Genomic DNA, 26,642 nt, shown 5'->3' with positions numbered 1-26,642 from the left:
GACAGAGTTCAAGATGTGTTTGGACAACACTCGTGTGCTGTCACATGATGTGACTCTTGGCAATGGTCCTGGAAATGGTCACAGCCACTCTGCCTAAGGCTGGCAAATCTCCATCAGTCAGAGGATCCCAACATGCTCAGCTGAGAACATCTTTGATGTTATATGCCCTACTGCTTGGTAGCTTTTCTTCCAGGGGAACAACGATTTTGTGGGAAGATCTGAGTACTTTTATACCTCAGGATGCTGGGCAGTTGTGAAAGTGGCTCCGCAGGAAGGAATTAGATATTGTGGACAGATGGCTGCAAAGTCCTGAAGGAGGGAGGTTTAGATTCTGTCAGCATCTTGTCAGTGTCTCAGTGCCGTGTTGCAAAAATCTCTCTTATCATTCTGATCTTAGACATTCTGATGTTTGCTTTGTCTTTAGTTTAAGGTATGATTCACTAATTACTGAGTTTGCCAAGGAAAATAGTGACAGTAGGAAGGTAATTAAAGTATTTTAAGTTCTAAGCTTAACTGTGACACTGTGAGAACAGCATCTGTAGTTGCATTCAACTCTTGTGAATTCTTGAGAGACCACAAGCCCAGTAGAGCACTTTCTGCATCACTGCAGTGAAACATCCCAAAAAATATATGTAATAATACATAATGAAAACCTGAGGGAGCTGTGTTGGTTTAGAAAATAGATTTGGATGTAATAGATTTGGAAGATTCTGCAAAATTCAACATTTCCACAATTTCTAAGAGCTTCAGTTTTCATTTAGAATCCTGACATTTAAAAGGTATTTGTGAAGCTTGATTCACTCCATAGGTTTGTATTTTATGTCTGCAAGTATAATGAGAGTATAATGTGCTAGATAAAGAATAAATTGAAAAGATACTGTAGACATAGTACATAAATTCAGCTTGAGAGAATATCAGCTTTTGTTGTTAAACTAATAACCTTGTTCAGTGAATTGAGTCATTCTCTGAGATGACTGACACCCTTTTAAAAGGTGGTTTATCCGTTTCACTTTTTATAAAATACAAAAATTGAGACACTGGTATGTTTCAGTTCACTTTTTATTCTGTGTTTATCTCAATAGCAAATAGAACAAGGCTAGCATAGAACGGATTAGTAAAGCAATGTTCACTTTTGTCCTGAAAAAATGACTGCCCTTAGAAAAATGACTATCTTCTTCTCACATACACCAGACTGCTTCAGAGGAACTTCAGGATAGACATGGGCTCTCCTGAAATAGCCTTCATTTCATAGTTATCTCTCTGGTCCTGTTTCAGCTGATCTTAGTCTAATTGGATGATCATATTCTTTTTTTCTTTCCTTGCCAAACAAGTCCTTTAAATACTGAAGAAAAGGAGTAACTGTCATTGTTCAAAAGTCCTGTTCCATCTTAAACATCTAAATATCCCCCCTTCCCTTCTTCCCTTTCGCCCTGCAAACAAAAACTCGATCAAAAGAATCAGGAAATTCAAGACACTTAATGAACTTAAGGAAATAAAGTTAATACTGAAATGTTTTCATTTTTAAGATATTAAGAATCAACAGTTTCCAACTCGGCAGGAGTAAATGCATCCAAAATCAGATGTTGTGAAGAAACGAGGTTCTTGTACCCACAGGTGAGAACCTGTGCCAAACTTAACTGCTGTAGTGCAGAGCCCTTCTTTTGTTACCAAGGTTGTTTTGTTTCAAGTATGTAACAGTGCTTACAGTTCCAAGCAGAACAGATTTTCTCCTTATGAGAAGAGAAACATGTTTTTACCTGTGATTAGGTAAAAGAGCTTTAGATTTACATGGTGAAATTTAGTCTGTTAACATAAGGGTAATGTTGAAGAAGGTTTTTAAAGTCTCTGCTGTAATCTTTATCAAAGGTGTATTTTGTGATTTTAGTCTTTGGATTTTTTTCATTATTAAAAATATTTCAGACCTAGAAAGAATGAACTTCCTCACTCTTTTTTCTGGAATATACTGTCCAGACAGTGTTAGAAAATGGGATCAGAATGCTCAAGGATGTTCTTGCAACTACCTCATTGTGCAGAAACTGAGTAACTCGAGCTCTAAATAGATGTTTAAGCTGTAACATAGTTTGAAATATATACTAGCCTTTTGTGAAATAGCTCTGGGACATGTTTTTTCTTTTGCTCTCAGGATAGAGACACTTTCAAAGAGAAACATGAAGGAGGGAAATAGGGTGGTGTTTCAAAAAGCCAAGTACTCTGTATTCTCCAGTTGCTTCCTTTATACCCTACTACTTCAGCACACTTGTATTTAAATTATCTTTTAATGATTAGGTTTATGCCTTGGAAAATAGCTTTTCATTGTCTACTTTGCTTTTCTAATATACATATTTATTCTTTATCCCTTATTGGTTTTAATGAACTAGATTGTTGTAGTGTATTTTAGGCCTACTGAATCTGTAGTTTTATATCATTGCTTTTAAATAAATGTTTCTTTATTTTTTTTAACAAGTTCTGCTATTTTGTGGAGCTGTCTATTTAATCAGGAAACTTGACAATAACTTTTTCTGCTTCAAATTATATCTTCTACTGTGTCCTGAAAAGTTTATCTGGAAAGTCATGAATATGGTAATTTCTATTTCTGAGCAGCTTTTTTATGCTATTTTTGTTCCACAATAGTTAGATGTATAGTTCTAAGTGAGTAGGCACAGTGTGCACAAGATGGAGAAATGGCTTTCTTATAAAAAAATAAGCTGTAAAATGAAAATCATTAAATGATAATAATACAGTAATCATGTTTCTAAATTTTGCTATGTTAATTCAAGCATCTAATTCTAGTGTGACATAGTACTTCTTAACAAAGAATAATTTTTAAACTGAGTTAATCTTCTAATGGAGGATAGCTGTCACTTAAATTTTGTGGATGAATGATTATCAAGGAAAGAAGAATTGTAAGAAAAAAGTGCTAAGTAGAAAAGGAGAACATGCAGCGTGAGTGGGGTGAAGGTCAGAACAGGATTTCAGAAATACTGATTTTTACTACAGTGCTTTTCAGAGATTCTTGCTTTTTAGATCAGGAAAAATAAAATCTGTCTATCCAAGAAGAGAATATACTAAAGAGCTCAGCCAAATCTTCAGAATACATATGATAAGCAAGGAGAAGGGCAAAAATATTTTAAAGTATAATTATAAAAAAATAATAAAAAGAAAACATAAAAACTTTTTTTTCGTGTCATCTACTAAGTATTCAGTGAAATTCATATGCTGAATAATCGTGAAAAGCATAGGAGAAACTGAGGGTAAAAATAATGTGATCTTTCCTTGTCTTGGCTTTTTTAGGCTCAACCAGGAAGACTTTTAAGAACTTTTCAGTTATGAACAGTAGTCACAATGACTATTCCATTTTTTTGCCTTTCTTCAGCACTTTTCTTTTAATGAGTTTTTTTTCCTTCTTTGGTCCTGTGTAAACTTTTGACCTCACAACATCCCATGGCAATGAATACCACAGTTAATTGTATGCTAGGTAGGGGAAAAAGTCTCATCCCTCTGTTTTAAAATTGCTACTTTATACTTTCATGGGATGTACTATGGTTTGGTCTCTTTCTCCATGGGTCTGCCTTTTCCAGAAATCACTCTTTATGCATGACCATCCTTGCTGTCCTCTCCTCTCAAAGTTTCTTCTTGCTTTATATTTGAAGATTGGAGAACCATCACTCTGCACATTATTCAGGAGTTGAGTGCAGTATATAAAAGCACAGTGATGCCCTTCTGTTTTCCTCTCCTTTCCTAACGACTTTTAATGCTCAATTTGCAGTTTTGCCACTGTTAATCACTGTGGTGATATTTTCTGATAGCTGACCCCTGAATCATTTCTGAATGGATGTAAGTCACTGTGAGTAACTGTTCCTTTTTGTGCTCAGTATGTTAATAATGGATTTATTACTTCAGCCTTCGTATTCCTGTGTGCACTGTTGGACAAAACCCAACTGAGACATAATTACAGGATTCCTGGCTGAGAGTTCTGATTCCTCAAACAGTTTTTTGCAATATTATTTCATCATTTTGTTATTCAATTTCTTAATTGTGAGAGTAGCTTTATGGTGGTAACTCTACAAATCTCACATTAGGTTTATGAGTAACAATAAGTTGATATATGTTTTTTAAGATTAAAACCCATGAAGAGCTTGTCTACTTCTCACTGTAAAGGAAGAGTCACAAAAAAAAGATTCAGCTATGATCAGGTAGAGGATGCACATAGTACATCTGAAAATCTAAACCCAGGAAACATCAGGTTACAGGGCACAGTATTTGCCTTTTAAAAAAATTAAATGTAATATTTAGCAAATATTTGAGTGGAATTTTTTTAAGGAATATGCAATTGTAAAACTGTAACACTATGACAGGGACTACTGAATTTCTCCTAAAAAATCCAGCTTACACAGGGGAATTATTCTTGAGAATAAACTCTGAGGCAATGATAAGGGAACATTTTCTTGTTATGTTGTCATAGTTGAGCTGCAGCATAAACAAGAAGTTTTAAACAAATACATTCTTTACAATCAAAAGATAAAGAAATAAGGTTGATTATCTCACCACAATTTATTATTCAATATTATGCAATGCATAAACTCTTTTTGCAAGCAAGAAAAAGAAATCCAATTGTAAACTATACAAGATACTGTCAATATCTGATTAAAAGAGGCTGAGCTATCCACAGCCTCTCAACATCTAATCTTACCCAGGTTGCAGAGATGTCACTCTGCATCTTAGGAGGTTTCTGTTTTTGTTCACATTGCTTCCTTGAAAAGGAGGTGACCTACTTGTCTGGGAGGCTGTGTTAAATTTGTTTGTTTTTTTGGGCTTCACAGTCTACCCCATGACTTGCTAGTCAAATAAGCAGCTCATTTCAGCAGCTCTAAGAAGGCGAGAGGATTCTTTATTTCTGCTGCCTGCTTGGTTGCTGATAGAAAAATGCCTCCAGACATAGTAAGGCCCTCTACACATTTTTTTTTCCACTTTCTTGTCAGCCTGTGTCATGTTAGCAAAATATCAATATTGTGCATAGAAATGTGAACTATTTATCATAAATAATACAGATAAGTTAGAGATTAAATTGTAGCACTTGTTAGTAGTGCATGATATTGACATACTACAGGTTGCAAATTTTGATAGACATGTATAACTTTGCCCTAAAGTACTTTATAATTGGTTCCAGACTTTTCCTGTCAAGAATTAGTTTTGTCAGGCAATATAGCTTTATTTGGTCATTTTATCTGCAATGGAAAATACTGTACTCTTTGAAGAGTTCATGAGGGTTTATGGGCATATAAATGGCAATACAAAACATAAAAATCGTAGGTCAGAGTGAAGTTCTTTAGCTTCTATATTGGCTTTCTCAGAGGTCAACATGTTTAGAGCAAGTAATAAATAAGAAATGCTTATATTGAGATGTCCTAGGAATGTTCTCTGATTCCTAGCAATTTACAATTTAAAGTTTACCCAAACAGGAGATAATGATATTGCATTTAGTAGTCATATATATATATTTTGCATCCATGAATTTTAAAAGGTAGGGTGTTTTTAGGATGAATCTATTTGGAATCTGCAGCTTTCTATAAGTAAAAAAAATTGCAACTAACTGTGCAGCATGTGAAGAAGAGACTTCTTTCTCCAGCTGCTAGTTTCATTACATGTCCTCTAATATTACAGCTGGAAGTGCAACTGAGCTACTGTTCTCTAATTTTATATTTTGTCAAATTTTTTTCAGAAATCCATTCCTTACCTTTGATGATGCTCCTTGCCCTTCTCTGTCCTTCTTGTATTTCTGCTAAAAATTGAACCTGCAGACATTATTTGCCTTCAGTTATATTTTGTATTTATTTCTATTATATCTATTGGGACAATTATTCTTCACATTTATATTCTAGGTTTTGGGCTTTTTAAAAAAAAAATATTTCTCAAGCTCATTTGCCTTTTAAAAGATGAATGGCTGTTTAAATTTGAAATTTAAATTTGAAAGTCAGTGTGTGTTCAGATATATAAGTGCAAATATAATAGGGCCTTTAGCAATAGGACAAGGCATAGTGGTCTTGATCTGAAGGAAGACAGTCAGCCAAGATACTTGGAAGGAATTAGTTTTGTTGAGCATATGAGACACTGGCACAGGTGTGTGTGCATGCCAAGCAAAGTGGTAGATACCCCATCCCTGGGAACATCCAGGGTCAGGTTGGATGGAGCTCTGAAGAATCTGACCAGGCTGAAGGTGTCCCTGCTCATTGCAGGGGGCTGGAACCAGATGGCCTCTAAAGGCCCTTTCTAACACAGTCCATTCTATACTTTAGAAAACCCATTCATTAAAAAAACTCATTATTGTGTTTTGGTTTAGAGGTTTTTTTTGTTTAGTACAGGTACTTTTTGCAAGGAGAGGGTGTGCTGAAGAGCAGGTATCTTCATAAATGCTTCCTCTTTTTTCAGTCATTATTTAGGGTAAAGAGTAAGTCCTGTTTGCAACTTGATCTGTTTTAGTGTCTAGTTGACTTTTCAGTGATGTTGTTATTCATCCCTTGAGAGCATTTAAATCATATGATGTATTTATTTATTTTGAGTGAGGCTAGACTATTTTACATTTTCAATAACTCCAGAGACATGTTGTGAGAAGACATAGTATACATTTTCATTACGTATAAGGGTTCTCTGAACAAAAAAAAAAAGAGATTTATTACCCTTTGTGTACTAAACTTCAGTGTATTATGTAGGTTTTGCCTACTGTATGGATTATTTATATGTTTCCTGGGGATATGCAGATAAGACTACAAACAGAGGTTTTAAACATTTTATTGAACTGTTATTTGTTAGACTAAAATGATACTTGATTTTTTTTACCTTCTTACCTTCTTATTCTTATCTTCTTTACCTGTGGGATCACGCAGACATATGGGACTATGGCTTTTTGGGGTTTAGGGAAGCACAGTGCCTTCTTTCAAAGCATCACTCATGGATGTACCAGGTGAACACTGAGGGATAGGCTTCTAAGATTATATAAATCCATTGTGTCTTTTACAGCTGCATCTCCAGTCTTCATTGCTGTGATAAAAATATTTAGGGATATAAATAATTTTTTTTTTAATGTATATTTTTAGTTTGGCCTGAATCAAATCAAGCAGATGTAAAAAAGCTTTTAACCTTTTTAATGAGTGAATATGTATGTTCAAATAGCTAGGCTTCTCTTTTATACATTTAGAAAAACCCTGGCTTAAATTCACAAGCCTTTGCGAGAATGAGGAGCTGCTGTTGGCATCTTATTTCCAAAAGTCCCTGAACCATATCCCAGAATGAGAGATGTGCATTCACTGCTTCTCTGTGCAAAAGAGGTTTAACTGCCAATCCCTGCCATCAGTTTGTTAACCCTTGTGTAAAGGAGGTGGAAATGACTTGTAAAACGATATGGGCTGAAATCTTGAGAGAATGGAGATCTGGACCTCTACTTCTCCCATCCCTAGATATGTTACTCAGTCCCACTGATGGGTAAAACTATGCCTTTATTCTATATGAAAATGCTGAAACAAAACTTTAAAGGATACTATAGGAAAATTACAGCTAGGAGTCAGTATTTTTACCTTTCTGTAACTTTTTTTTTTGATTTGTATTCTTGAAGCAGGCAAATCATATTGAAAGCAAAATTATTTGCTGGTTTGCCACATTTTAACAATGTTTATATAACTTTCAATTCTTAATACTTTCCTTATTTACCAAGGAGTTTATTTCATGGAGCATTTAATGGAAAATGCCTTAACTTAATGACATTAAACCCTTTCAAACCTTCCCTTTCTGTGTGTCCTAAAAGCAATAAATAGGAATCAGGTCTGTGATAATTTTGTACAGACATTTTTCTGATGCCACGACTCTCAGTGTATTGTATAATGACCTTCTTGGATAAAATTATGACTCACTAATAAAGGGGAAACAAAAGAGGAGACAGGTTTTCTGTGTTCCTTAGAAAATGTGGGTTTGTCCTCTAGGTGTGTTTTTTTTTTTTTTTAAAAAAGAAAGTGGCAGTCTCTCAAAAAACATTGTTAAACAGTTTAGAATGTTTGCCAAAGAATGTGTCTTTCAAAAAAAGTCTTTTTATAGAATTTCTTTCTTCAGTCAGTGCAGCTGCCCCTACTGGTACAAGCTGCCTGTGGATATAGGCTGCTTAGTGCTTGGGCCTTCCTCTGAGTTGTGTTGTTTTAGTCCTGGTTTAATTAATGGGAATATGAAAATCAAACTAAAATAATTAAAAGTAAAATGGCTGCTGTAAAAGGCAGAAACAAACTGGGACAAAGGAAGAAAAGACAGAAGAAATGAAAACATAAAACTGTACTGTCAGAGTTTGAAAAGGCTTTTTGAATTTAAAGGAAAAAATATTGCTACTATTTTATTGTGCCTTATTTCTCTTCTATCCATTTTTTAAAGATATGAGACATATTGATGAACATTTTTTAAATATCACTTAATTGTATTTATTAGTGTTTATCTATAATTGTAATAACTTATTATTTGAATCTTATAAACTTATTCAGAAAATTATATCCTATAATATACCACATATAAAATACAATTACAATGGAGAAATACCATTATCCCCTTTGAAGATAGGTTAAATGTGATTTTAAATATAACTTTTTAAAATCCACAAGCGCCTGTTGAATGTAACAGCTGCTCAGGGAAGGAGATGAAAAGAACGAATTTAAAAGTTTGTTTTCAAGAATGGACAGGATCTGGTTCAATAAGTTACTGTCAAAAAGCTACTGTCCAACTCTTTAGGCCACTATAATATAATTAGATTCCATATTCTGGTAAGAACATCAGAATTCGTTATATTACTGCCTAACTTGAAAAAATCATCTATGTTAAAATGAGGAGTTCAAACAAAGGAAATGGAAAGAATCATTTGTAAGGGTAAAGTACATTCAGATGTAATGGGGATAATTTTAATTTTGAAACATTAAATTAGAGTTTCAGTGAAAATTCACACTACAATTTCAAAACAGATTCCAGTGAGAAAATAAAAGGTGTCATTAAATGGAAGGGTCAAATGTATTACTAACTGGGAAATCAGTATTCAGTAGGTCCAAGAAAGGAAACTATGTACATACTCTGCCAAGCTGTAAAAATGGTATCGTATTCTAATCAAATCTTGAAAAATTACTTGATAAAGGCATAAGAAAAAATGCTAAAAGGATTTTTCACTGGGTACAAGTAACAGAAAGCCTTACAGAGGATCTACAGAAAAAGCAGAACTGGGTTTTTTGTTTGTTTTGTTTTTAAAAGAAGCTATATAATCAGAAAATTTTGTGCTTGAAATAGGATGAAAAGAAATTGTATCAATATGTGTTAGGTCTCCTTAAACCAAGGCAATGTCATTTAGCATGGGACAGCAAAGGCTGAAAGGACGTGCAGGGTAGTTCTTTCTAGTGGAACAGTAAAACCATCTTAATGCCTCCTGTTAAATGAGAATCTGTTGGATTTCTTACATTGCACACAATATTCAAAGAGCTGAAATGGCAACATTGTCAAATGTGCTGGAATTAACTAAATGGGAAAGATTATCAAAGTAAATCACAGTTCAAAGCATGGTGAGCAGGAGATATTGTTAGAGGAGGGAGAGGTGCATGTTAGGGCTAGCAGGACCAGCAGGCAGAGGGGCCTTTCTCAAACAAGTTAAATTAGTGGACCAAATGATCTTTAAAGCACTTTTCTGCCAGTAAGATTCAGACATTGATGCAAGAATTCTACAAAAATAGAGAACAGTTCACATATATCTGACTCTCTAAAGGAAAAGCCTGTGAAATAAACCTGAGGTAGTTATACTTAAGGAGGTCTTCATTGGCCTGTTTATCTCTCTTTTCAAATATTTATTTTTTCCTTTAATTAAAAAAAAACAAAAACAAAAACAATCCAAAACCTACTTTTTAATACTACCATTCCTAATTGCAAATGGTGGAAAAACATTATCTGAAAAAGAGTGGTTTCCAAGCTTTATGTATAAGGATTATAACTATTGGGGTTTTTTTCCAGTGACCTCCTTAAATCTAAATCTCATCTTCATTGCTGCTGTCACAATCCCAGGAAAAGTGGAGAGTAGGTGAAGGAGAAGTTCCTTTTAGGGCAAAAAGGGCAACACTGAAGAACTGCAGAAAATTCTTGAAATTGAAATGAAAATTGAATGAATGGGTTATAAGGTGTCAGTAGTCATAAAAGCCAAGTAATGTACATGTAAAACACGGTCCTCTCATTATATCCACAGTGGTGTGCCATGTTCCTGGTTTTATTGCTCAAGACAGAGATCTGTGAATAGGTTGTGCTCTGAAAATGCCACTTCTGTGCTGAATAGCTATCAAAACAGCAATGTGACATTAAAAATTATTAGGAAAGGAGAAGAGAACAAAAGCAAACATCATTGCTTTTGAGACGATTGCCTTTATCTTGATTCCTGTATGCTGTTCTAGTGTCTCATAAAGGACAAAACAAAGCTAGAAAAGGTACAGAAAAAAGCAGCAGGAATGATCAAAGGTATGGAAGGGGTTTAGTACAAGGACATGTCTAAGTAGATCAGGAATCTTCAGCACTGAAAAAAATGCCTAATGAGGGGGAAGGCAGGAGATGAGACAGGAGGTTATAAAAGTGAGTGGCGTGAAGGGACATAAAGAGGTTCAGTGTTTCTCATTATTAAGGTATGAGAGTGAAAGTATCCGGTGGCAGATTCAGAACGTGCCAGGGGTGTACCTATCACAGTGCATATAGTCAACTTGCAAACGATACTGATTTTGACCAAAGCTTAGAAGGATTAAAAAAAACGTTTTACAGATTCATGAAAGATAAATCTAAAAAGGCAGGATGTTTATTTCAGAAATCCCTGGCTGAAAACATCAAGGATATCTTAAAGGAGATACCACTTTTTTAGTCTTCTCCAGGCATGTACAGGATGCTAAGTTGGAGGCGTGTTTGCTCTACCTCAGTGCAAAAGTTCTTAAGTTACAGACTTGGCCAGTGCTGGCTCTGAAATCACAGGTGGAGGAAGAATACCCATCTTAGAAACTGGATATAAAGCTGGTTGTAGCTTCTGTGATCTGTGCTAGGAGATGGACACAAAGAATTTAAATAATTTTCTATTGCTCTGTAAAATGCCATTGGGCTGAATTGTCCAGCTTGAAAATTTTTAGGGAAAGGGCGAAGCTGACTGCTTTGATTGTGTCTGTGAGTGTGGGGTTTTCAGACTGTGAAGGTTCCAAAACCTTATTGCTTTTCTAGATTTCTTTCCTTGGCTTTTACAAAGGAAATACAAAGACTTTGTTTCCATGGTTTGTGCAGTATTAAGAGTGCTTACATGTATCATGACTTGTGGAGATGCATTGGCTAATATTTAGCGATGTTTTCACCTTGGCTTCTTTCTCTGCCAAAAATCATGCATTCCAGAACCAAAATAGTTTAAAATGTTGATGGAAGAATATAGACAGAACCTCTGAGACTGTCTAAAAATAGAGACTGGTTGGTTTTCCTTTAGTTATGCACCATGAGCTTTAATACTTCAACCACATATGTATAAAGGTTACTGTCAGTCCTTTGGCAGCTGAAGGCAGGCTCATTGCCCCTCAACAGATCTATTGTGGGACACACTTTGCAAGCAGAACTTGTCTTGCTTGACTTCTTTGTGCTGATCTGGGAATTTACTAGATGTTTGCTGCACTGCTTTGTCTGAGGCGGTACAAGAGAGAGGCACTTTTTATTGTGTGATATTTTTATTTTTCTGAACATGAGAAAGAAGGAAAAAAATAGAATCAGCAGTTTATCTGAGACAGCTTCTCCTGTGCTTGTCTAGAGAAACACAGGGGGTGATAAGGTGATTTAAAACTCACAGTGATTTCCTTCACCACTTAAAAATGCATTTTCTGAATTTGTGAATATTTGTGATGTTGGTCCCCTCAGAGAAACTTCCAGTAAAACTGGAAGTGATTTCCCACTTTGTTGCCTATCAGTGAATACAGGATTGGGAACAAGCTCATTTTAGGAGCACCTGCAGTCAGGTATAACAATGTGAGAAAAATTTGGCTTTTCCTGTGTTTTGCCTTGTCCTGTAGCAGAGCTCCCCCTGCTCATGGTGCCCATGGCTGTTCCCAGCTTTGTGGTTTGCAGTATAATACAGAGCTTGGCAAACTGGAACAAGTTCAGCTGAGAAAAACCAGGTGTTTAAGGGTCTGGATTGCAGCTGAGGGAGCTGAGAGGCCTTTTTTTGCCTGAACAAGAGAAAGCTGAAGGGGAACTTGTTCAGCCTAAGGGCTGGTTAGGGAGAGATGGAGCAAAACTTGTGCCTCCACCAAAGCTACAGCAAGAAAAATTCTGTGTCATCATAAGAAAACTTCTCAGCCCTGAGGATGTTAAAATGCTGGGAGAGGTTGCCCAGAGACTGAAATCTTCATCCTGAGAGATTTTCAGAACTTGTCTGGACAAGCCCTCAGTGGCCTGACCTGACATTGAAGATGGATAAATCTTTGACGCTGGTTCCTCTTCCAGTATGAGACAGGACTAGATCGTTTCCAAAGGTTTCTGTCCAAGCATTAAAATTGTGTGAACCCATCTGAGGCCCTTTGTGTCCTGCAGAGGTTATGCAGTCGTTTTCTGACTTTAAATCAATCTATAAAGCTTTGTTTATTATTGGGGAAAAAACCTTTCATTCTCTAACTTCTGGCTCTCCTTGCCAATTACAGTATTTCTCCTGGTCAGTTTTAAAAGTGACTTTTTCTAAATTATTACCATATTCTTGAGTATGTATTCTCTGTTGAAGAATATTGACCCTATTTATCTCTCCTGGCACATAAATGCCAGAAGCACATATTTTAATTTTGTGTTTTGTGAGCTGCCATACCTTCTCTATGCCACAGGCCATCTACCCTAAAACATTTTTTGTACCTGTTTGATAAACAAACATGTTCTGGTATTTATAGTTTGTGTGGATTTGTTTCTCTTTTTAGAATTATAGTCTGCAGTAAGAAGGATCTATTCAGAGAATTATGTGGATACTTCTAGTGGAGTTGAGTAGTTTATTGCAGAATTTTTCCATGAATCAAAATTAGGCTGATTGGTCTGTCATTACATCAGCACTCCCTTTTTGTCAAGAGACAAATGCTATATTTGCCCTTCTCTGGTCCTTTGGGACCTCCCCTGTCCTCCAGAAGCTCATAAAGATAATTTTTAGTGATTCAGAAATCACTGCCTAGTTTCTCTAAGGTGAATTTAATTGAGACCAGACAATTCGAATACATCCATCTTATCTAAATATTCATTAACATATTCTTATATACTTCAGCTTGCAATCCAGTTTTTTTCTCTTAAGCGGTTTTGAATGACTTGTCAAGATTTACCATCTTTTGAAGGCTGGTGTGAAGGGAATATTAGATAATTACATTTTACTTTTCTCTGCATTGTTTTCTCACGCTTTCTGCTACCACTGACCTGCTTATTTTATTTTTTTTTTAATTTATTGGGTATTTGAAAATTAGTTTTGTTCATTTTGTCTCTTGCAATTTGAAACTCGCTTTATACTTTTGTTTTGTATCCTTTTTCTCTATATTACTCCTTTGTTATATGGCCTTGGGGTTTTTTTTTGGTTGGTTTTGGGTCTTTTTGGTAGGATTACTTTTTGACAGCCAATCGTTGAAGGTTTCCAAGTGCAACAGGCTCCTCTTTCTGTTCTTTAGTATAATTTGTGCATTTAATACAGCTTTCCTGCATAAACTGTCAGCATACTTGCACATGTTTATCTCAAGTCATTTTCCTAAACAAACTTTAACCACTCTCTAGAGTTTGCTGAAATCTGTTGAGTTTGATGGTGATGGTGTGATTGGAGGGTGTTTCTGTTTTATTTCTGTAAATGCTGCATATCATTTTCCTAAAAAATCAGTTTGACTGCATTCCCCAGAAGACTGTTAATCCATTCTTTACTCTCAAATAGCACCAAAATGAAAATAACCTCTCCATAGTAATTTATTCACTCTGAAATTACAATTTGCTTCCAGTGTGATATTCAGACAAGTCTTAGCTTTAACACATGGTATCTAAGTATTTAAAGTCCTATCATATCTCCTTCACAGGATATTTAGGTTTCTCATTCACAAAAACCTACACTTCCTGCCAAAAGAGAGAAATGTCATCCTCACTTTCTGGCTCAGTTTAGCACATTTGCTCTTTTCCTTTTTTGGAAACTCCCCAAGAGTTTCAACAAACTCATTTTTTAATTTTATCCATTTTATAGCATTTGTATGTGTTCTTGAAACTAGGGACAACATTTGCCTTTTTTTCCACTGAAAGAGCTTGCTGAATGAGTGACTGTTCCACACCAGTATTCCAGTCCTGTGATTTGCCTCATGCAGCTCTGCCCTGCCGGTTATGCCTTCACTTGTGAAATAATACCTTGTTCTTTTTCCTTTCTTCCAGTTCATGTTCACCAGGCTGTCATGGCAGTCTTTCTGCATGCCTAAAGAAACAGTCATTGTGACATTTGACCAATAAGTTGCATTCTTGCAGAGTCTTAAGTAACTTCTGCAGCCATTAGGACATCCCTGCAATACTATCAGGTACCAAGTGTCAGGCATGTGACTTGGCTACATTAGGATCTTTGTTCTGCCTTTCCTGTTGGTTACAATGTCAGCCTAGGTGTTACTTGGCCATTCCATGCACAGTGAGCTTTTTGCAAAGTACCTTTTACTTCTGGGCAGAATAAAATATTGGTGTGCATTTAGCTGTAACTCAAGAGCTCTGGTCTTCCAATCACAACCTCTACTTGTGCCCTTCGACTTCCCTGGTCAAAAAGTCATTTTTGTAGATCTTTGTACCCTTCCATCCATCAAAAATTTTGTTCAGTGTCCTGCAAATTTTCAGTGTGAAAACTGAGTGGAACACTCACAAAGAGTTTTTTGTCTAGAGAAAGTTACCAAAAGTCAATGCATCAGGCACAGTTCTTCAGCTGTCCTCCCAACAAGATTTCACATTGCAGGCTAAGAAATTTCTCAGGTTTTATGTGATTATTCAAAACTTTTGGGTCTCTACAAGGCCAAATAGAGTGTTCACTGGTTGGTTTGTTATTTTCTGTGTTGTTGCCTTTTTTCTCCTCTTCTGTGTCTGTTGCATGTAGACACTTGACCTTCTCTGAGTTATTTGATGTTCCCTTAAGGTGGCAGCCATGTTTCTAGGTTGCAAAATGATTGAGTGCTTTCACTCAGCTCTCTGCAGTATTTATAGACTCCTTCCAAAAGTATCACACATCTACAAATATTTTCTCAGCTATTTTGTTCTTTTCTAGTGAGTACATGCTTTGGAATAGTAGGACATTAATACCGTGAACTGATAAATATATGTCCAACACTTAATATGAAAAAACAACCTGGGCGGTAAGTTCTGCAGTTCTTGATTTCATTTTCCCTCTGTTTAATTCTACTATTTTCTCTTATTTTGTGTTCTTTTTTTTTTTTTTTTCCAATGGTACTGTAATTAACTCTCACATTACCCCCACTTGTGTCCTCACAGCCAATTAAAAATTGGCAAGTGTCCATATATATTTCTGGGTTTCTGATCCATTTATTTTCCACTATTACATTGTCTTTTCCCTTTGAAGCACACCTATTTCTGATACATAAGACTTTTTTACTCTGTTAGGATTAGCTAAATGAACAAAGAACACTCACTGTAAATGAAAGACTTTACCTGGGAAGTGAAAAATAAAGTGAAAAGAAGTAGCTGCAATTCTACATGAAAGGACAGAGAAATTTGAATCCCTTTTCCATCTCCTAGCAGAATAGAACCCTGAATAAACTGGAGAAGTGAAGTCTCTCCCAGAGAAGCTCTTCTACCATAGATGGCAAGATTAAATAGTGAGTGGGGCTTGCATATTGCTACAAAATCACAGAAAGATCCACATGTGGTGTCAGTCACAAACACAGAAGTTTCTTGAGCTCAGTAAGCAGAATTTTATTTCAAAACAATGAAAGTACACATATAAAACCAGTTCCTAATTCTAACTCAGAATGTTTTGAGCAGTATGTGGCCATACTGGCAAGTCTATCTGCAGTGTAGGAACCACATGTACAACACTGACACTAAAATTATTGTCCTTGTGGGAAGAACAGTAATTCTCTCAGTAAATATTGTTAGAAAATTACTGTCTGGTATTAACTGTAAAATTTTTTTTAGTTGTTGAAATTATTAAATTAGGGGTCTTTATCATATACCTGTTATATGAGTTAATTTACAGTCATTAATGTAGATTAGTTTTTGAATTCAAAATCCACAGATAATGGTGGTTTGTACCTTATGTTTTAGAGGTTACTAATGGCTGCAGAATACAAATCCACATGAAAAAATGGGAGCATTAACAATTACTCATTTATCTAATTTTTACCAGATTTTGTCCTTCTGCTTGGTAGAAAAAGCAATTTATTTTTTATCAAACAGCCAAGGATCTTTAGTCTTGTGGTAATGCAACAAAGTCACAAGATTCATCAGGCTGTCAGGCTTGTGAACCTTAGCTGCATTCAAAGAGCATTTAATAATTTAAAAAGGATGTTTCCTGTATCTTTGCAGAAAAAGATGAGGCCTCTACTATTAAAGAAGTATTCAGTATGTGAAAGATTGAGTCTTAAATATCCCATATTTAAACATTCATTGGATCAAAGCTACAAATAATTTTATTTTCATTTGTTCTACGAGTTATAATATGGAATTATATATCTAACTATATTCTTTATTTCATACATGTTAGGATTTTAGAAAATTTTCTGTATGTATCAGAAAATCTTGCCAGTACATTAAGCAGCATGTTTCAGCTTCAGCTGCTGTTTGACACCAGAAATTGATAGTTGTTAGCACCTTCCTGCATTCCACTATCAATTATGCAGACGTGTTTTCCCAAAACAAAGCCAGTCACAGAGCATAATTTGTGAGATAGGAATAATTTCAGACAGAATCAGCAGCCTGCTATAAATAAAGCACTTTTTTGACAGCACTGTGATCAGCACTAGACTAAAAATGCTTTAAAGCAATGGCATGCCCTGCACTCCTTGCCTCAAATGAAGGTGGTGTGAGTGGGTCTGTGCTTTCATGAGCCTGTGGCAAATGGTGTGCTCTGAGTGTCAGAAGCTGAGGAGAAAGTAAATATGGATTAACTATGAATTTCTGCAGGAGAAATAATGGTTTTCTGAGAAGGAAGTTTTAGTTATTTTCACTAATATGCATTAGTATTCATATTGGAATACAGATACTTGGGAGTTAAAATCCCTGGAGTTCAATAGAATAGACTAGAATAAATGTAGAATAAGTGAATATGCCGCTTCTGGTGACATACTTGTGTTATTGGAGCTGCAAATCAATATCAATAGTATTGATCAATAGGATCCCCTCTGGTATTCTTTCCTAACACAGCATGGAAGCAGCTTGGCTGTTACACTTCAGAGGAGACAGATGGGTTGTCCATGCCAGGTTTGCTCAGTGCTGGGGAAGGGGCAAGGGACAAAGCTGGATGAGTCACTGCAGTGACCTGCTGCCCTTTTTCCTATGGGAGTGGTCCTCGTGTGACTGGAAGCACATCTGCCATGGGATCAAAGCAGACACTTTAATCCTGAGGAGGGTGGGCTGCAGGGGAGCTGGTGATGAGCCAGTGGGTGTTTGTGTGTCACAGCCCACGTTGTGATGAATACTTGCTTGATAATGAACCCCTGGAAATCTGTAATGTGACATGGAGAAGTTGAATATCTGTCCTGCATGGTTCATCCAGCTCATGTGGAGCTAGCTTTCCAGGGGATAAGCATCAGCTGGAGACCACATTGCAGCCCCAAGTAATCTTCTGCTGAAACTGGATGTGTTTTTCAAATATCAGAGGTACTGTGAATTCTTCAAAAGCCTTGGCACAGCTGTAGCAAAGTACTTAATTTCTTTTATGGCTTATTTCCTCTTTGAGCATGAAGGTACAAATTAATGTTTGGCACGCTCATTCTTTTGCTTTCCAGTGTTCTAGTAGTACATTTCCCCTCTCCAAATTCACAAAACCTATGCATATTACTGGCTTTCATGAACTTCACTGTTCTATTACTTGAGGATGAACGCAGACTTTTATTTATTGAAGCATTCACTGTTCATTTGCTCTTAAATAAATAAATAAATAAATAATCTCATTAGATTTTTCTAAGAGGTGAGATACCATAAAATCAGTAAACATAGTAATATCCCATTTGTGTGCTCTTATCTCCTCAAAAACTGTGAAGTAGTTTAAACATCTGTAAGAGACTGGAGTTTTTAACCATGCAGGAATAAGATGCTGCCATGAATAAAATGAATGTTTGAAGGTTATGTTCTAGTTTTCTACAAAGTAACATCTCTGTAACTATAGATGTATATATATTTCAGGAGTTTTTTCAGGAGTAAAGGCATTAATTTTGCTGAGTATGTCTATAGTACATTTTTGACTCATTCACATTTATTCATCTTATAACTAATCTAAACTAATTTTTAACCTCCAAACACTATATAAATATATACACTACATTGGCAGGCCAAGTCATCATTTACTCCATGAGATTAATAAATAAAGGCATGTTCAGCAGTGTCTGGGAAACACTTGACCACTGGAGATATGAGAGCAATCAGAGAAGGCCCCATGTAAAGGTAGACTTTAATTTCTTATGCAAGCTAAACCCATTTTTCATTAAGTAAATTTAATCTATAAATTTCAAACTGAAGTATTTTTTCAGTGAACTTCCCTACCCTGAACACAAGTAATCACAAAACTTTTAGTGGATGGGAAGGAAAGCAAAAATTTAGGCCTCACCTAAACACCAAAATCTGATTCTTGTATTTGTGTGTATTTCTAAATTGATTGTTGGGGATATTGAAGATGACCTGTTAGGGAACACTGTGGTGATGTTTCCCTGTGTGACAAGGAAAGGCTCACCAGAGCCTGTGGTTGGTTGTGAGGGACAGGTTCACTGACACTCACTGGAAGCATAAAAGGAACAACGTGGTTAAAGACAGTGCAGTGATATTAATGTTTATCCTGGTGACTGTTACGGTGTGAAAATATCTGGCTGCACTTAAACCAGTTGCAGGAGCATGGAGCTCTGTGACATCAATTAGTTCACTTTCCTAATGAGCTTGCATTGCTGTCATACATGCCTGACTTTATTTCAAGGCCAGCTTTAGTTTGCCTTCCTGGAGAGCAGAAACTAAAAGTAGCAAAAAAAAAAAGAAAAGATGCTGTTACTTGGTTCTAAGCCAAACAAATCCAGTTTTGACTCTGGCCTATTCTAACTGCTCATTAAGTTCAAGCAGTTTCCACTTCAGTGGCCCATATATGTTGTACTTGATAATCAGCTCTGTGACCAAGCTAGGTAATTACTGATTCAGTGATTTTAGGGTTGGAGTTTTTAATTTCAGTGAATATTTTTTGCAGTGAAATAGTCTGCTGCATAGAAAATTTTGGCATGCCATATTACATTTTCTCTCATAAATTTTCATTCATGTATTTTTAGGATCACTCCTAGTACTTTCAGGAATTCATGAAAGATTAGAGTCTCCTTTATTTCAGCAAAAAGAAGCAGCATTTAGTGGACTCAGGAAATAATAAATCATTTAGTCAATCAATCAATCCATCGATCAGTCCAGCTTCTGTTTATGAAATACAGGTACCTATGTAGCAGGTTTATTTGTGTGTTTTTATGTATCATTACCACTGTCTGTTAGCAGTAGGAGCTGTCAGTGGTTTCCTTGGATGTCACTGGCTATATGTTCTTCATCATTCCTGTTAAATTCAGAGATTTAACAGAGTACAGCATTTAACTTACAATAAACCTAAAAAATTGTTAGCTAAAAATGTCTATTTCAAATTTTGCTAAATGACTATGAACTTCTGACATTAGTAATGAACTTTGGAGTATAGGTAGTACCTTATCTAAAATCCATAGGTCATGTCATAGCTGCAGGCAGCACACAGGCAGCCACGATGTTCTGTTCTTTTAATTGCTTTCATTAAACATTTCTGAAATTAATTTGAAATATTTTACAATATATTGAAGTAAAGAGGTGATTATGGATGACCTTGTGCCAGTAGTTTCATAATAAATGAACTTAAAGTCATCCATAGCAAAGCATAGATAAATTTGATTTCTACTGATAAAACAACTCCTTTAATTATCAAAGATAAAGCAGAATGACAAGCCAGGAAGTCAATATCGATTTACCAGTATATGATGATGTGCTGGTTTTATATTACTGATTTGTGGTGAAGAGGGAAAAACAATAACAATAAAATAATTTTTAAAAGATTGATATTGTGAGTCATTCTCTGTTTACAGACATTGCTGATAATAAAAGATGAAAGAAATTGCTATTTTTTAGTTAAGAAGAACTCTTCACATTTTCTCAAGACTGTTTCGATGTCACCAAGTATTTATTTCCTCCCACAGATTTAAATATTAGAATTTAATAGCTTCTTCTTTTTGATACACACCATTAGACTCTTTCACAGAAGTAATTTATCACTGTATATTTAAATCATGAGTCAGCAAGGCCCACAGGAGAAATGAACCTTTCTAATGGGATACTTCTTATCCATTTTTGGCAGGTCTGATATTCTACATATCTGAATTTAGCATAATAAGATTTAGGTTCTCACAATAGGTGCATGATGAAAACATGTACATGTGTGTTTATATTGGGTACAGAAAAGTTTTAAGAGATCCTCCAGTAATTTTATTTTTGAGTTACACTACAGATACAGGTTTAGCCAAATGTCTCAATCATCCAGATCCTGTCACATAGGAAAATCTATAAGAGTAGTTCTAATTAACTGATTATAATGCAAGCACTACTGTGTTTTCAGACATTTTCACATTAGACATAATTTCCTAAAATGTAATTATTTTTCCATTGTCTATAGTAGAAAATAAATCAACAAAAAATCCACTGTCTAGCTTTGCTTAGCTGGTATAGCCATAATTAAATCTTTGATTATTTTCATGACTATACAAAGTCTTTTTCTTGATGAATCCTTTGAGACATATTTAAATGAATAATTTCCCTAGAAAAAGTAGGTCTTGCCTTTTCCAAAATAGCAACAATTTTCTCTTAAGCCTTTAAGAAACTATAAGAAAGAATTTCAGCCTTTGACTTCAAGCATGAAAGAATAAGTAGTGTTATGAGAAGGTACAAAGTCAAATGAAGAGGAAAATAGACCTGATCTGTTCAAAATTAGACAACCTGAACATAGAAGGAAATAAGAAGGGGTAGAGAAAGGAAGGGATGAAAAGTGCTTGGGTCATTAATTTGTTTGAAATGGAAGGGAAAATGGGAGTGGAGCATTACTACAGGAGGGTTTAGCTATAGATAACAGAAATGTAGTCGTGATTTTTCCTTTTTAAAGGAGTGATTCTGAATCCAGAGGATTACAGGGTGGGCTGTGAATGTTTTTGTCACATATAATTCTTCAGGAATTATATTTCATTACATTTGCTTCCTCTCTTGATCATTTGCACGCACACAGACACAGACCAAGGCATTGGGAAGTAAAAAACCAACATAATTTGCCTGTGAGTGTTCTGTGCCATTTCTATATCTGATTAATTTGCTGAACTGCAGAACACTTACTGCCTGCCTGCACATTCCTAAGTTCTTCCTATCAGGCATAAAAGAAGAAAGTTTCGTTCACATCTTTGCCTGTGGGTCTGCAGAATGTTTTATAACACAGCAAAGCATCATTCAACATTTTGGTGAACTGTTTTGTATTTCAGGATTTTTATAATGGAAAAAAAGAATTTTAAAATCAAGTAACTGTGGTAAAGTAAAAAAAAATAAAAAGACTGCAGTGATTTGGAATTCTGGAGTGGAGAATGTCTTCAAAGCAGAATCCAATTCACAGGGAACAAGGAATATATGAACTCTGGTTTCAGCTGTTGAGAATTTTCAACTGACTTAGTGAGATCTTCTTGAGACAAGTCAGTTATTCCTCTTAAAAGGCTTTGCTGCCACACTGTGGAAAAAATATTTATTCTGTTTTAACTACTGTTACAAATAACACATCAGCTGAGTTCCTATCTCTCCCTAGCATACAGCCCACCTCTCAATAGAAGACAGCTCAAGAACTGTAAAATAAAAATACCGTGGTTATATAGTTAATAATCTAGTTTCAGTTTCAGCTTTGACCTTAGTTGCTTATTCTAAGGCAGGAGAATAATGGTAATAACATGAAAATCATTATTTTAATAAAGTACTGATAGAAATCAACAAAAGCAGTCCTCCTATTTAAAAATGACAGGTTCAAAAAGACAATTATACAAAAGAAGCTGTATCCAAAGTCACTGTCATTGCAGATATTAACAAGCTAAGTTAAAAAAAAAAAATAAATTTGAACCAAAATAAATTTTCCAATATAACTCTTGAATTCATGTTTCTATTTTTTTTCCAGTCTGGACTGATTTCTGCTTTTAATGAGCCAGGACACTTACTTCTCTGCAAGCAGTGTAAAGCCTGGCTGAAAGGCATGAATTCACCACAGGTTGTGTTTGGTTTTTTTGTTGGTTGTTTTTTTTTTTTTTGTAATTTGTTTTGTTTCTTGTTTTATTTTCTTGACTGTCATTTAATTTTCAAAACTTTAATTCAATGCCCAGAATGCTAGCCCAGTGTAATGCACCAGGCTAGTGTTTGAAGCAGATTTCACTACAAAAGGCACTCAAGACTGCTAAAGTATTGAACAAAAATGCCATTTATTGGTGCTAACAGTAGAAGGGAAAGGAGCATAGTGTAGATGTTCTTGCAGCCCTTTCAGATGGACTGATGAGCAAAATTCACCACACCTTCATGGTGAAGGTGTTCATGCCTTAAGCGCTTGGATGGAATTTCTGTAGCAGGGAGCAATTCCATGCACCATTGCTACTGGCAGCAGATGTTCCCATGAGAACTTGCTGCTTCTCACCTAGGTGAGCACAGGCACAGGCGGATGGTGTAATTCCTGGTGCCAGGTGGGAGCTGCCTGCAGGCTCCTGGATGTGGTCAGCTGGCAGAGTGTGTGTGCTCTGGCCAGTGCTGGGTGTGGGATGGAGCCGCCCTGCACCCTGCTCTGGTCACCCGCTGTCGTCGCCTTCTCCATGGCACTGTTCTCCCGTTAGCACGCCTACACTTGGAAGCACTAAATCATCTTACCTGCAGAACTTAGGATCTTCTCTGTTTCCCCAATTTAAAAATACTATCTTCATTTTACATGGGAAGTTGATGGAGAAAAATTATGTGAGGACCCATAGGCAGTGCAGCAGCGCTTGCCATGAGTAACTATTAGACTGTAAACTTATGAAAAAAAGATTGTTCTCAATACATTTTTCTTGTTGTCCTTATCACATCTTTCATTTTACATGTTATTTCTTTACTTTCTACAGATACTATTTTCTGTCTTCTAGTTTCTTTTACAGTCATTTTTTAAATTGAACTTCCTGGCTTAGCAAAAGAGGAGAGGAGGGAGTGCACTTCGGGCTATATGATGTTCCTCAGTGCATGACATTAAACTAGAAATTAATAAAAAATAGGTTTCAGGCTTCCAGCAAGGATTGGCTCCATTAATCATATGCTGAGGCACAGTAAACAAGTGAAGACACAGTTGAGTTATATTAATTCATAACATTTTCAAGACATTGGTATGTACACGGTCCTAGAAGTTTTTAATAGAAGCATTAAATACATGAAAACAAAGAAGAATAATACAAAACCATGACATGGTTTTGGATTATATATAATGAGATAAATGTCTGGATTCCCAAACCTGGTAAATCTAGGCACGTTGTAAACACCTTGGTTTAGAAAGAGATAAACATACAATTAGATAAATGGGCTTTTGCACACTTAAATAGTAATGTATTTTATTTCTGAGATTGAAAATGTTGGAACCAGATTTGATCACTTAAGTTAAAGAATCTCATAGCTAATTAAAATGACTTTTGTAAAAATACCCATCTTCATTTTCTTTTCTTTTCTTTTTTTAACTGGAATTTTCACAATGCTCCTTGGTGTCCATGTTTAAAAGCAGAATAAGTTTAACTATCTCCTTAAGGAAATAAACTTAGGAAAACTGTGTATGCAGAAAAATTTTCCACTGTATAAGTAAACGTAAAGCTTGATGTCTAGTGTAATATTAAGTGATAATATTAAGATTGAGTTCATGAGAATTTTTTTTTAAATGCAGATTTTTGGAGGCAAAAGCTAAGGGAAACATTTGGAGTAGTAATTTGTGTATCTCAGTATGCATACTCATTAAAAAGCAAAAAGCAAAAAAATTGAAGTGGTGCTAATTTAGCTACCAAAGGGATTCAGCTCACTTCTCTGTAGTTAGGAAAGGTAAAAATAGCATTAATCTTTGTTTACTGAGAGCATGTGGGCGACACTGGAATGCAATAAGTGCACTTTTCACATGCTTCCCTTAAGATTAGAATTTTTATGGAAAGAGGTTTGCAACAGAAGGTATTTATCAGTTAATCAGCTGTTGTTTTGATGATTTTTTTCTGGTTCTCTGTGTCGTGGATTGTTCCTATCAGATTCATACTTGTAAGGTATATAGAAACACATTGTCCAACCTGCAAAGACAGGGGTAATATTAGTTTCGGAAATAAGATGGATTTTACATGAAAAAAACCTCCTAGAAATCTGGTGGGATTTTATGGGAAAAAGGAATCTTCTGCCATGAATTCTTTCTTCAATACCATGTAAGGTGAAAAAAGTCAATTGCTCAATTACTAGCTGGCATTACTGAAATAAATCAAAAAATTAAAACTCTATAGTTGAACAAATTATAACCTTGTCATTAGAGCATCCCATATTTAATCATTGTTTTAATTTTCTTAGTAATTCATTCCGGAAATAGTCATGTGCATCCTGTAATGTGAAAGTACAGGGTAATTTCTAAACCCTTATGAAGCATTTTAGTCAGTCAGTCTGGGATTAATCTCCAGTACAGAGAACAGTGACAGTGTTCTGCTTCACAGTTCTTCCACCAGGTGGAAGAAGTGGAGAGAAGAAAACCCAGCTCTTGTAAGTAATTCCACTCAAAGGCCTCATTAGCAGTTTATGAATATGTAGTTATAGAGCATCACTGCAACCCTTTTAATTAATATTGGACAAATAAGAAATAGAAGAACCATGACAGAAGCTTTGTCCTTCAGTCATGCACATTGATGAAGTTTGCTTGAACGCTATTTTGAAAACAGGATTAGTTAACATTTCCTAAAGCTCTTGGTGTGTAGGGCAGCCTGTGTAATGAGAGTATTAAATGCAGGTTACCTGTGAGTGTTTGTATGGCTGCATATTCCAGCTGTATATTCAGCTTAGTTCAGCTTCTTTTATTTTTAAACTTGATTTATCCCACTCCCTCACCAAATTAATTGCCAAAGATGTCAGTTGTGTTTTACTCAGATTTTGCTTGAATAATTGGAATCTCACTTGCACAACTTGGAGCAGCATGAGGAGAATATTGCAGGAATTTGGTGTTTTTCTTTCCTGGAGAGGGTTCCGTTTATCTCTAATATGGAGCAATCGTGTTGGCACATCCTCTGTGTTGTCATTGCTGTCTGCCATTGCAGTGTTCCTTGTTTTTTGCCATGAGGACTGCCATCACCTAGTGTTTTTTGGAAGCACAGGAGGTGATGACTAGAGAGAAATTAACACAATCAACAAGGTGCATGGAGAGAAGAGCCTGACTGAGAATATTTGCATCTGAAATATATCTGAACTGACTTTGAAGTGGCAAGAAAGGTAGTCATCATCTCCTGTATTAATCAACATAATCAATACTGTGCCTAATTTCTCATCACACTTTCTTGAAATTAAACTGTGCTGAATACATTAAAAAAAAATGTGATTAAAGAACCAATTTAAATCACATTTAACACAGGTGACTACATTTATGCTATACCTAAAATGCAGACGTTAATGCCCTGTTTAAAAACAATGTTGGTGCAGTTTTGAGACAGCAGAATGGAGCTGTGGAAAGGATGTAAGAGTGAACAAAAGTTCAACAGTAGATGATTTGTTTCTGAGGAATTTAACGTAAGTTCATCTTACAGTGGTATTGGGGACTTAGGCAAATTTGTCACAAACTTCTTAACATGGATTTGCGTGTTTTATAAAACATGTGCATTCCTCATCAGTCTAACAGCCTCATCATTCCTTGATTTCGTAGCAGAAAGTTTGTGGGTCCTGAAGTGAAGATCAGCATAATCCCCAGTTATGCACTCACTGAACCTGGAGTTTATAGCTCAGCTGCTGAGGCTTAAAAGAATGTAATTGATGTCTGCAAGAGTGCTAATCATAGTTCTTACAGCAGTGTCTGGCAGCTAAGACCAGGAAAAAATACTTATGCAGAGAACAAAATTGTAAGAAGTCCAAAGTAGACATAGGAGGAGTTCACAATCCGATTCTGAAAAGTTCACAATGGCATAAAATATGAAAAAATACTGATTATTTTGAAACCCCCTCCAAAAGTACTTGATTGCTCCTTATGGACTTTAAACAAACAAGCAAATCCCAAAAAACCAACCCCAAAACATATTGGTTATGATTAGAATAGATAAGAAATATTAGAATAGATTAGAAAAACTAAAAAAAAGCTCTTTTGGGGTGGCTAATGGCAGCCA

General features: G+C 35.6%; 1 protein-coding gene across 8 annotated transcripts in view; it reads left to right on the top strand.

Moving 5' to 3' along the window:
• KCNIP4 (potassium voltage-gated channel interacting protein 4) overlaps nucleotides 1-26,642 on the top strand; it is a 383,084-nt gene that overhangs the window by 134,628 nt on the left and 221,814 nt on the right. Inside the window, exon 1 of one of the 8 annotated variants that reach the window (XM_086891609.1) lies at nucleotides 4,839-4,938. The exons of 6 other annotated variants lie outside the window; for them this stretch is intronic. The gene's annotated coding sequence lies outside the window, so the exon portion shown is untranslated. Of the gene's footprint in view, nucleotides 1-4,838; nucleotides 4,939-22,435; nucleotides 22,526-26,642 lie in introns of those variants that run through there. One more of the 8 variants, XM_086891608.1, reaches the window with a different exon arrangement.

Source organism: Cyanistes caeruleus, chromosome 5, assembly GCF_971803275.1.
Source record: "Cyanistes caeruleus chromosome 5, bCyaCae1.hap1.1, whole genome shotgun sequence".
NCBI classification, from domain to species: domain Eukaryota; kingdom Metazoa; phylum Chordata; class Aves; order Passeriformes; family Paridae; genus Cyanistes; species Cyanistes caeruleus.
This window is presented reverse-complemented; position numbering and strand designations above follow the sequence as displayed.